General features: G+C 32.4%; 1 protein-coding gene across 1 annotated transcript in view; it reads left to right on the top strand.

Moving 5' to 3' along the window:
- The window catches only part of LOC129216780 (tyrosine-protein kinase transmembrane receptor Ror2-like), a 132355-nt gene that overhangs the window by 75891 nt on the left and 44358 nt on the right, over positions 1-12106 (top strand). The window lies entirely within an intron of this gene.

The raw sequence follows: 12106 nt of genomic DNA, 5'->3' as shown, positions 1-12106 counted from the left end.
TCAAAGTGCTCTTCTTATATTCTACCAAAATATACAATATTTTAACTGATAGAATTCTTGTGGCGTTGTGAGATAGAGCTGAAGAGTCAGATCCGCTTATTCCTTGAAATATCTGATTCAAGTTTGCACTAATTTGGAAAAAAAATATATTTTACATCCAATTTCTCACATGATTGAATGTTACCCTGTATCAGGGCAGCTTTGAACTGGGTTAATAATCCATTTAAAGAGGGTCGGTACACTGTATTCGCAAAATGTTAAATTGCTTAACTTTATGTACCTTTTTTTTTTTTTTTTTCAAAAAGTTTTGATGATAGAAACTTAGAACTTTCAGTGTTTTCAAGCAATATCTAAGAATCTACTAAAGTGAAATTTTAAGGTAGTGCTGTTTATTTCCTAATTTATTTAATTTTAACTATTAGTCAATTCATAAATGAAAAAAAGACCTTTTCTAACCGCATTACAACTGTTTAGGAAACATAGTGAGCCCTAAAGCAAAAATTTTCCTTCAGTATAATTATGAACATATGAATAAAATGTGGTGAAAATTTTAAAGTAATATGGGAAGTAGTTTTCAAGAAAAAGGAACATTAGTTTTTTTAATTTGACGTTTTGAGAAAATTGACCTTTGAAATTAAAATTGTACTTACATTTTAAAACATTAATGCATCATTAATATTTTAATTGAATTACTTTTAATCTGCGTATAAACATGATTTGGTGTGACGTAAAAGCTCTTGATTTGAACATTTTGCAAATATAAGAACAGAAAAATTACTTTTCTTTAAGGTTTACAGGTGCAACCCCTCTCCCCCCCCCCCCCTTCAATTACTTTTCGCTATAACTGACCAGGAGCTTTCGATCAATTTTATGCCAACTCAAAATAATACTATTCAAATATGAAGAGAGAAAATAAAAATAGAGAAATTGTTGGTCAAAATTACCCTGGAAGGCAGTAATAGTCCCTTAAAATGCACAATAAAAGCCTCTTAAATGTGAGAATTCTTAGGAATTATCAACAAAATGCAAAAAAAAGGCTAATATAATTAATTTTAAACAACTTGTAATGCTTGATTTATCTGAAAATATTTACAGTAAACACCCAACATGGCTACAGAATTTCACAAACATCTCCGCAATAATTTCATTCTAGTAAACAAAATTGAATTTTAATGCACAAAATCTAATTTATTCAAACGCGTTTAAAATGAGACCTAGTCAAATATTCTATTTAAATTGAATGTGCAGAAAAAAAAAATCTGAAGGGATGCTTCGAAAGATGCACTCCGAAGAAAGGAGCACGAGAGAAAAAAAAAAGTAAATGGAAAAGCAATTTGAAGAAATTCTTTACAGGGAAGAATACATTTGCAGGTCTGAATTTAGCGTTAACCAATTTTATTTACGACAAAGTCAAAGCTTCTGAACGCGTGAAATTTGGACTTATTTTTTTGCTGTATCTCCTCCCGGGCACGAGATGCAGATAGAATGGAGGGATTTAAGGCCTGTGTGCTCGAGATTAGTTGCAAAGTGCCTGCCTCGCCTCAATTTGGGGTTCGAGTCCCCAGAGGGCATGGCAGTTCTGCACTCCTCTGTAAATTGTGCGGGATTTGGGTTTTATATAAAAAGAGATGCGTGTTTGTTGTTGCCACCCAAAAGAAGTGAAATTTTAGTTGAAACTCTTCACTTGTTTAAAATGGTACGCTGGAAACGTTTTGAATATGCGGTGTAGATTTCTAATAAAAAAGCGGCATTATTATCAATTAATGAAAGTAAGTCATAATATGGATAATTTTATAATTCGCAGATTACTTCTAAAACTATTACTATTCCATTATTCATTGTCCTCTAATACATTTATTTTTTGTTGAACGAAGACGTTCTGTTTCAAGTTTTAGATACAAATATCTGATGCTGTTATTAATATAAGCATTGTCATTATATTATTCATTTTACATTAGTATTTTCAATTTTATTAATTAGCATTAGCTTTTACTGTTAGTAAAAAACAACAAACACGAAACTAAAAAACCGAATTCTTTTTTCGCGTTAAAAGAATTTCGGGCCATAAGATTTGGAGCAAATTTCATGGCCTGGATCGCTATTTTATTTTGGTGTTAACCGATTTTTCATGGTAAGCGTTTTTTCACTGATTCGAACAAATTTCAGACCTACTGTAACTCGCTCGGGATTAGCAAAAAAAAAGATGTAAAACCGCGAGAATCAAAAGAATGGAAGTGACACTTTTAGTTTGGAGTATAGCACGTGAAAATTCCAACCACTAAGTAGATTTTCTTAGAAAAGTTTCTTCTAAACCATTACGTATTGTAATTACTATTGCTATCCCCTTTAAAGAAAACATACTTAAGTTCATCCTACTATTTTTTCCAGGGGTTTTTTTTTTTTTTTTTTTACAATTTCACTCATTCGCTTCTAAGTTGTCTTCATGTGGGTTTGTTTTACCACCTCAAAGAATGAAAATGTTTGAAAATCGTGAGTGAACAGGCTATCATTTTGATGCAGCTTTTTGAAACCTTTTAAATGATGTTAAAATGAATGGGACACAGTTTTTTAAAATAATTATTTTCCTTGTTTACAACATTTTTTTTCAAATTCTCAGAGAACTTTCAATGCATATTTAAAAATTTGAGAAAAAAGAAAAAGTTCAAAAATATCACCTGTAATTAGTTATGATAAAAAAATTAATAAGCCCATTTGCCCCATTTATCCTTACTTACAATGTTTTATGGGGCACTATTTTTAATTGAGAAAAATAGCCAGCAAATACTTATTTTTATCGATATGACGAATACGGACATAAATAAATGACATAAGAGCATTGTGATAATAGCTCAGTAAGAAAGGAAAGAAAAATATTGTATACAAAACTCTCTTGCAAAAGAATAAAATGCCAATGACAGAAATTGCAACTTACTTTTAAGCAGCATATTAGGTTCAGGGAGAACTTGATCCACTTTGAATAGAATCTCTGGAATTTCGGACATTGTAAAAATGTGCTTAAAAGTTTAAATGACTTGAAATACTGACATAACAAAACATTCTCAGATAAAAAGTTTTCGGATACATTTTATTATAATAAGCGAAAACATTAAATATCATGTTTTGCATTTTTCAAAAAATTTTAAATTCATGTCCTGAAGTAATTAAATAGAAACACTTTTTACCTTAATACTCAAACGAGAACATAAGAACAATAAAAATAATTACGACAAATACCAGTAATTGTTTTAAACAAAAGTACTGTAAAATTAGTTGAGAAAAAATAACTTAAAATATGATTTTAACATTCAAACTACTAAGATTTGTTTACAACTATGACAACTGAAAGAAAAAGGTTTTATAAATTTCGATGCGTAAAAACTACAAAAATGTGTCAAACTGCACCCCAAAGGGTATTTTTTAAATCTAATCGTATTTAAAAAATGATTAAATTAATCTTTATGGAGATACATTTGGGGATCAAGTATTGTTTTTTTCCATACATACCAGATCACAAACAGAAATTCTACAGTTTAATTAGTTTATGGTAGACTTCAATAGGAATAGGGGGCTGATTGCATTGGGAAAAGTTAACCGCAGAAGGTATTACACTAGAGTCTGGTTATCCCCCAGAAACGGACTTGCGAAAAGGATGATAAACTAAATTAGCGGATCATAGGAAGAGCTAGATTAATAAAGGAATAGAAAAATAATAAAATAAACTTACGGATCAATTTAATGCCATTGATTTACAAACAGAAATTTTAAATGGGAGTTTAGGATAAGTGAAAAAAAACTAGTTATATTCATCTGCCTTTTTTATGTATCTTGTTCTTTGCTGATAAATTTCGCCCTCTCTGGAGCATCACAATAAGAAATGTGAGCACTGTTGGTACATCTGATAACTCGGAACAGCGATAACCGAAGGGTGAACAGCTGTGACTCTACTGTATTGCAAACACTGAATCCGTTTCAATAAAGCATTTGTAATTTCTTAATGGTTACAAGTGATTTTACACATATTTCATACGCCAAATTTTAAAATTTTGTCTAAAAGTGGTATTTTTGTTTTTTAGAGAAAAGCTTTAGTTTTTATTTTTCAGAGAAATGAAAAATCATATGAATGTAGTTTGCTTTTCTCCTTTGAATCTGCTTTAATTTTGATTCGTTCCAGAAAAGTCAATAAAAACTAGAAAATTTTCACGAGTTCAATACTTTTTTCCAGATTTTCTACACAAAAGAAAGTAAAAAGCACAGTTACTCAAAAAAAAAAAACCCAGTTTTTAAAAGTCTTATCTTCTGATATTAAATACTTCCCCATCATTTATCTAATGATGCACTTAGAAGCCCCTACACTCATAAATCCACATCTCAGAAAACTCCATCGCACTCAGCACTCAATTTTTATTAACGTTCCCTACCAGAGAGGGATGCGGAGAGAGAGAAGAGGAGGAAGAGGTGAGATGGGGATGGAGGATATATAAGAATAAATGTCCCCTTTCAATTCTGTCGGAGGAAGACGAGCCACCACCGCCAGGGTGGCGTCAATCCAGACTGGTAGAGTATCTAGTCGACCCCATAAATTTTTGGGCGCGAAACTTCGCCGCCGCGCACACGCACAATGCAGCACCATGTATCAAGACGGGAGGCATTGTGTCTGGGAACATGCGTGAAAAGCGCCCGCAATTTATCACAGTTATGTACAAGGTCCAGAAAAGTTGGTCATGAAGCGAGTGGATGAATAGGTTTTACGCGGATACTGATCGTACATCAGTTAGAGGAATGAGCTCGGAATGGGCGCCCCTGGCATTTAGGGTGGATTTACGACGGTGTGTTCAGAATTCTAAATTCACCCCTCGGCTTTTCCTCGAGCTTCTTTACTGCCAGTGAAAAATGGCCCGCTAAGAAAGATTGGTACATTAAATTGTTCAAGGTATATATGCGTTATCATTAGACACCCTATAAGTGAAGTATATTTACAGTGCGCGTCTTACTTAAATTTTTGGAAATGCAGACATCACCAATGGTTATGTAAAACCACCAATAATATCAATATCCATCACCTTGAGTTATGTAAAATATGCGCAATGTCTGAGCATACGCACACGCAAACACACACACACACATTATGAGGACGCATAAGGGGGTCGGGACGTGAAAAAGGTGCTGAACCACTGGCCTAGTACTTTTAAAAAGTTGTATGTAGTTTTGGAAAAGAGTGGTAATTTTTTTTAACAAATCTGAAATGTTTAAGCGTATATATCGTGTTAATATGCTATAAAATTTTCTGCGAACCAAACTAGGTCTACATCAATGCAGAGCCCAATTTCCCAATAGGCAGAGTAGGCAGTTGCCTAGAGCGGCAAACTTTTTAGGGGCGGCAGATTTTGATTCAATCTCAACTTTTAAATTATTATTCTTGAAAATAAAAGTTTTTTCTTTTTTAATTTTCCCAAAACAGCAACATAACTAATCCTAACTTTTCAGCGAACTTGACCGAAATCACAGAAAATGCTGTGTGACAGACTTCCGGTAATAGGTAATCAATTTCAATTTTAGCTTGTGGCAGGAACGGAGTACATTTTCTATAGAAAACAATGTACTTTGATCTATACCTTCCAAGAATTTCTTTACCTTAACTCAAAGAAGGTCGTTCCGGAGCGCATCAAGAAGAGAGTCTTAGGGGGGAATATATTCACTCGTTTGGAACCCCTGGTTATAACAGTGTACAGCATGATTTATAAAATAATTTCAATGAAAGCTTACCTAGGATGTTATCTTTAAACACGTTCTACTCAAAACTTGAAAATGGCCACTTACATCCCTTTGCTTCTCACTGCCTCATATGGAGGGCCCAATTTCCCAATAGGCAGAGTAGGCAAAAGGCAACTGCCTTGGGCGGCAAATTTCTTAGGGGCAACAAATTTTGGTTCAATCTCAGTTTTAAAATTATTATTATTGAAAATAAAACTTAAGTTTTTTTTTTTCCAATTTTCCCCAAAACAATGACATAACTGATCCTAATTTGTCAGCGGCCATAATTGACCGTAATTGTCGAAACCACAGAAAATGCGTTGTGACAGACTTCCGGTAATAGGTAATCAGTTTCGGCTTGTGGCAGGGACGGAGCACATCTTCCGTAGAAAACATACACTTTGATCTATACCTTCCAGGAATTTCTTTCCCTTAACTCGAAGAAAGTCCTTCCGGTGCGCATTAAGAAGAGAGCCTCAGGTAAAACAGACATAACGTCTGGTTTCTCTTAAGACTATGTGCAGCACTGGAAGGGTTGAGTGACCATTATCTCCTGAGTTTAAAAATAGTATTTTATTCCTTTACTAGTAGTACCCGCACGGCTTTGCCAGTAATAGAAAAATTAAAAGGTCTTTTGATTCGCCTGTATGTTTACAAATAATGCGTGGTGAATTTTCTCGCCAGTTGGCTTGTACCCATGTTACGGTTCCACGTTATGATAATTTCGTATCTTGCCAATTGGCTTGTGCCCTTGTTAAGGTTTCACGTTATGATAATTTCGTAATTTACTCGGCAATCTTATGATACTTTTGTTCTTTAAATTGGAATAGAAAAAGAACCACATCGAATTTTCGAAAAATCGCCTCGAGGTGCACACCCCCATGCTAGAAAATAACTTTGTGCCAAATTTCATGAAAATCGGCTGAACGATCTGGGCGCTATGCGCGTCCACAGAGATCCAGACATCCTCTGGACATCCAGACAGAGAGACTCAGCTTTATTATTAGTAAAGAAGATAAAAATACCCTTACTAGTGTTCATCACGAAACATTACTTAAATGTTTAAAGAATTGGAAAGTAGTTTGGGATTATTACTTTCACTCAGTAGGTTAGTTAAAACCTACTTCTTTCCGAAAAGCTAAAATACTGTTTTGTCCATTTATTTATAGTAGAAACCACTTATTTTTAGAACGAACGAATCAAAATGTTTTTTTTTATTGTATTGTTTATATACAAAAGATGCCGCTTTAAAATACCACAATTTGATAGTTTTAACATATATATTTGAATATTCATAAAAAGGTAAGTGAACCAAATGGTTTTGAAATTGTGGTGTTTTTTTATTGCTCAGTTAATTTTGTGCGGTTACTTTGTAAATGAAAAAATGAAATAAATTCTGTTTTTAGTCAATTTAAATGCCGTTGTTACTGTCTTATCAAAGTGTTTAAAATGGAATGCAAAATTTCAGACCCACAAATACTATAAGGAAGAATGTAATTGTAATAAATAGTTTTTGAAGTGAATAAAAATAATTTAAAAAAAAACTATCTGAGCCTTGTGTAGATTTAAAGCCCCACAGAGATTCAACATGCCTTACAGATTGCCTGAAAAGTTTGTGATTGCGAATTTTAATAGCATTCAAAATACTTGCAATATTTAAAAGGAAAAACGTGGCGTGCAAGCACTACATGACTATAAGTATAATAAGCACTACACATATATATTTTCACGCAAATAAAGATATCGGTGATTTCGCGTTTTGAATATTTTGTGAATTTACTATTAACAGAATCAAAATTTGATTATAATATATGAAGTTGAAATATTTCGTGAGTCTTAAATTTTCTCTATTACGACGGACTCGTGAAAATAAGTGCTTTTCAGCATTTAAATTGATCTTGGAATATCACTTAAGTGGAGAGGGGCAACAGATTTCAAATCTGCCTAGGGGCGACATGAAGCTAAATTCGGCCCTGCATCAATGGAATGGACCCTATAATTCATATTCATAAAGTAGTTTTGAACCCTCATTTTTCAAACTGATGGTTCCGCCGGCTTTTCGCCTGCAATAAATATATCGTATTCCAATTTTTCATATATTTTTATTTTAAAAAGTTCATATGTCTTTAAAATTCATCAGTTGTAAAGTTTATTTTTCTCCCGCTACTTTAAAAAGTAGCCATCAGTTTGAAAATTAAGGGTTCAAAACTACTTTATGAATCTGAATTATAGGATCCATTCCATTGATGCAGGGCCGAATTTAGCTTCATATCGCCCCTAGGCCGACTTGAAATCTGCCGCCTCCTCCACTTAAGTGATTTTCCAAGATCAATTTTAATACTGAAAAGCACTTATTTTCACGAGTTCGTCGTAATAGAGAAAATTTAAGAATCCCGAAATATTTCAACTTCATATATTATAATCAAATTTTGATTATGTTAATAGTAAATTCACAAAATATTCAAAACGCGAAATCACCGATAGCTTTATTTGCGTGAAAATATATATGTGTATGTAATCTTTATACTTCTTATAGTCATGTAGTGCATGCACTCCAGGTTTTTCCTTTTAAATTATGCAAGTATCTTGATTGCTATTAAAATTCGCAATCACCAATTGTAATACCATTTTAAAACTTCAAATTAATCGATGAGGAATTATATTAAAATTCTGACTGCAATGAAAGCGAAGTACGCTTGATAATCTCACTGCTTGTGTTTTTTTACTGCAAAAATAAAAATTATACTTTCAAAGTTTTCTCAAGTTCCAATCTAAGATTTTTAAATTTGTGAGTAGCAGCACTCTACTCCATGCGTTCATTTTCATTGCATATAAAAATAAATTACTTAAAAACTGATCATAAGTAATGTATAAGAATATGTTAATTCAAGTCAAATCTATATCAAAGTTACTATTTCAATATATACATATATATATAGTACTGTTCATTGGCCAATTATTTTCTTCCGCTAAGAAAACATCTTCCTAGTGAAATATGAAAACAATTTCGTCACCAATGCCCTAGGTTCATCCAAAGTCATTCGTCACTTTGTCATCGCATGGAATGAGTGGGTGATACCGAATCGAATGGCTAGAGGACATGTCGTTTATTTCAGGGGGGAGCGTCCAAACCGGACACCCCCCCCTCCTCCCTGACTCAGAGCCCCAGAGGGCAGAGAATGATGTAACGAGGAAGGCCACGCCCCCCAATATAGCTAATGTAGCAGCCTGGGGGGTGATTCTTTCTGGTATTAAATGCGAGATTAGGTACAAATGAAACAGCACCTTGGGTAACAGCCGTGTGATTAGGTTGTATTTTTCCCCCGCTGCGACTAGTGAAGGGGAGGGGTGACAAGTTTGATCAAAGTTTTTGCTGAGATGGGGCTTCTTTTGGCTCGCCACTTCCCGGAGATGGAACTAATTTGATGTGCTAACAGCTTTTTCGAAATTTGTTTCGTGTCAGATGAGTGGGCGTGTGGACCGCAATTTTTCATTTCAAGTTAAAACATTCTCTCGGAAAAACTGCGTACTTCTTTTCTGAACAAGTGGCCGAAAATTGAAGTATAGAGTGGCAGCTTAGTAGTATATTGTGAAATTCTTTCACAATATTCGTCTGATAAATGAAAGTAATTTCGTTTTCAAAAAATTTTAACGAAATTTTTTTAGCCACTGAATTATTAAATTTATCGTTTGCATAACTTGTTCTTGTAATTTTATGACTGTATTCGCAGGAAATATTTTGACCTTTTGTTATAAAAGCTGGAGGTGAAAAATAAGGTTAAGTCTCACTTGAAAGAATTTTCTCCCAGAAACCTAAGTAGTATTCCTAATTATCCTATGATATCAATCTTGTACGGTCTGTGTGTGTGTGTGCTATTTTGAAGAATCAAATTACACATTTAAACGGTGAAAGCATAAGAAACACAATAGCTTCGGTTTCGGTTCATGTGTAATGGAAGTTCTTGAACTGAATTTATCGGTTATTTGTCCTACTCGCGCTATTTTTCATCGCTTGCTGTGTCAATCCCGAGTGCCACGGCACCAAGTTTAGAAACCTCTGAACATTTTTTTAGATTAATCAAGAAACGTTTTCATGCAGATTTCATAGATTTTAAAACTTTTTTTCTAATTTATCTTTTATGTTTTAAAATTATATTTGAGATGTTTTGATCCACAAATTATGTAATTTTAATTTTCCTACACATCTTTATATAATGTCATTAAATCTATTGGCATAAAACCGGAGGGAAAGAACTCCTAAAGTGTACAGAAATTATTTTAAATTTAGAAACAATAACCATAAAACCCTTTTAAATAAACTGTTAAGCTCCTTACTGCCACGTACCAGTAAACCACTCTTGTACCATAAAAATGGGGAAAAAATAACGAGGTACCAATCGATTTAGCATATTGAGACAATTTTACATATGAAACACTATTTTCTATTTTCCTAAGTAAATTCAACACATGATGCTTTTTCTGATAAATAAATCCTAACTTGTGTTTCACTTACTGTTTATTATTATGCACATATGAAAAAAAGAATCTCCTCATTCGTATTTTTTCGTAAACTATTTTATTCTTGTGTTTATATTTTTAGGACAGGGAGTATGTAAGTAATTTATGTGTTTAGAACAGGAATAATAAAACTATCTTTTATGCTTTTCAATCGAGTTTGCTTTTTATTTACGGTTTTAAATCGCGTGATTTCGCAGCTAATTATTATTGAAACTATTTTTTTATTAAAATTTTTATTTTTTTAGTACTTGATCTTTCATTTCGTTTTCTTTTGCTACAAAGAATTAGGAAAACAGACGTTTATTATTTTTTCGTATCATTGAACATTCATTCATAAGAATTTCAATAAGTCAAATGAAAATAAACTGTGATTTTTAAAAAACATTTTTATCGATGAAAAACATGTATTATAATATGTTTCAGTTTTTCTTTTATAAAACGAAGAAAATAATAAAAACTAATGCATTAAAAACATAAGTTAGCAATAAAATATAAAGCAATATAAAATGGGTTACCTTCACTTTTTTTTCGCTATGTCTCCAGATTTATTTAAATGAGATAAAATATAAGAGTGACTTCTCTATTTCTTGTTTTTCGACTCAAGTAAAAAAAAAAAAGACGAGAAGGCTCCCTTTTTCACTTGATTTATAAGCATGATTGAAAAATGTTTACAGAATGTTGTAAACAAGAACAGCAAGTTAGCAAGCATGAATAAATAAATTTCATATTTCAATAAAAGGAAATGTATTTTGTTAAAGAAAGGACAAATTCGGGCATTTCAATTTAGTAAAAGATTTCTTGAACTAAATTTTGCTTCAGTAACAAATTGAAATAACCGGCATGCTTTTGGTATAACAGACGTAAAATGAGAAAAATGTCCTATAAAATTTGTGAAATTCTTAATTTTAAAATTTTAACCATATTTTTCCAGGATTTTTTTTTTCAACAAGAAGAAAACAATCATTAGAATTGTGCCATAAAGAGATGGTAGGTAAACCACAACAGAAAACAGAAGACTACATTTTGTCGCAAAAACGAGATGAGAAGCGGGTTAATGGTCGGATTAATTATAAATAATAACCCTAATTCAATCACAGTTTACCTTCTTCAAGCCTCCTAAGTAAACTCTTGCAATTGGGGTAAACCATAAAAGAAAACAGAAGACTACACTTTGTTGCAAGAATGAGTGAGCGGGTTAATGGTCGGATTAATTATAAATTAATAAACCTAATTCAATCACAGTTTACCTTCTTCAAGTTTCTTAAGTAAACTCTTGCAATTGGGGTAAACTCACACTGATCAAGGTTTAATACACTGCCCAATCACAGAAAAGCTCTTGTAACAGTATCATAGTATCTACACTTTTCTTGATATGCATAAAAGAAATGCATATTAATTAAAAAAATTGTTCTTTTTTTCTCTTATTAGATCAAAAATTTTATTTTGCACAGGGGTTTTCTTCGCTTCAAAAGGAAAAAAACATCTTCCGATTATTTTGGATTTGTCATTAAATAAAATATAAAGATATATCTAGCATTACTTGACAACAGTTAAAAATATGTTAGTAAAATTACTATAGTGTTAAGTAAAATTATGTTACTGAGGTGTTTTTTTCTTATGCTAAATTCGGCATAACCATTAGGCATCCAGAAGGGAAGGGTTTATTTAAGCTGCAGAGTTAAATTAAAGTGCATAAATTTCAACAAAAAGTTACAGAATTAAGCTATTAAGAAAAATTAATCTTCTCAAATATTTTAGTTCCGCAGCGTAATTGTGGAGTAGGTCAAGAAAAAAAATTTAAAAGTTCAACTTTCTTGTGTTTTTGACTCTGTACTAC

This window comes from Uloborus diversus, chromosome 2, assembly GCF_026930045.1.
Source record: "Uloborus diversus isolate 005 chromosome 2, Udiv.v.3.1, whole genome shotgun sequence".
NCBI lineage: Eukaryota > Metazoa > Arthropoda > Arachnida > Araneae > Uloboridae > Uloborus > Uloborus diversus.
Note: the sequence above shows the minus strand (reverse complement) of the source record. Positions and strands in the feature narration are given on the sequence as shown.